The sequence below is a fragment of the Chanos chanos genome, chromosome 6 (assembly GCF_902362185.1).
Source record: "Chanos chanos chromosome 6, fChaCha1.1, whole genome shotgun sequence".
NCBI lineage: Eukaryota > Metazoa > Chordata > Actinopteri > Gonorynchiformes > Chanidae > Chanos > Chanos chanos.
In genome coordinates this window covers 7,825,541-7,826,746 of record NC_044500.1, presented here as the reverse complement: position 1 = coordinate 7,826,746, position 1,206 = coordinate 7,825,541, and positions in this window count along the sequence as shown.

Below are 1,206 nucleotides of genomic sequence, written 5' to 3'. Positions count from 1 at the left end.
CTGTGGAGCGTCACAAAGGGCCAGATTTTTGACTAAAAACCGTTTTTGGCACACATTAAAAAATTGTGACCAGGAATGTTTTACATGACCGCTCCAAAGCTCTCAAGTTTTAGTTTTTTTGTTTTTTTTCTCTCTTTTTTTTTCAAGGCCAATTTCACAAAATGAAAAAAAAAAAAAAAAAGACAAAAAAAACATATGCTCAGGCTTAAGCTCTCAGCCAATCACGGTTGAAATGGAGCATTTTCTAAGTACAGAGTTTAAGCTTTCCAGGAACGCTACATCCACCCAACCACACACACACACACACACACACACACACATATGTACACATACAGACAGACGCATATGCAGCACAGTAGAATGCCACACTTACAGAATGATCCATTGCCAAAAACCTTCACGGACAGACAGAGGAGAAGAGGTGACCGTTAGCAGCAGGCTAATCAGGCAGCGGGGTTCTGGATGACATCTAAAGGTCAGGTTAAAACTTGGCTGCATGACCACTCAGCAGAGAGCCCTGCAGAAGAGCAACAAAAAAGACCCAGTCAAGCATATCAGCCGTGTGCCAGGAGCACCAAAAAAAACAAAAAAAAAAAGACATCTGACTCATTCATTTAGGGGTTTGATGAACAGTTGACGAGCTTGATCTCAGTTGGTGGTTCTGGGTAAAGCTAAAGACAGCCAGCGCCTGAGCTAAAACCTGTTAGAACTGAACTGGGAACAGTGGACTATGTTAAATGTGGTGGAACTACTTTTCCCAGCAAAGGCACTAAGGCGTGTAATTAGACATTAAGAAATAAATGTGATTATTTGCATGTGCGACAGCATGTAAATGCACAGACACCAAAACACCCACTTGCTGAATAGTCTTGTCTCCATTTTCCTCAAGAAAAAAAAAAAAATCAGATTGATTTATTTTCTGTTCATCTTTGCAATGGCTTCCCTCCCATCTTCTCGTTGCCTGAAGCTAAACACACGGGGTCTTTTAATCACTGATTAGTTCCAGTAGATTTGGAAATAATACGAAACCGCACAGCAATAGCAAATCGCACTTCTACCAGTTCATCTGACCTCTTCAGCTAATGGTGCTTTTGCTTTTGTACTCAAATACGCAATATGCTGCTGTCTCTTTTAGTGACAGATTTGCACGCATACAGACATGCACACGCACACACACACACACACACACACACACGCACACACATA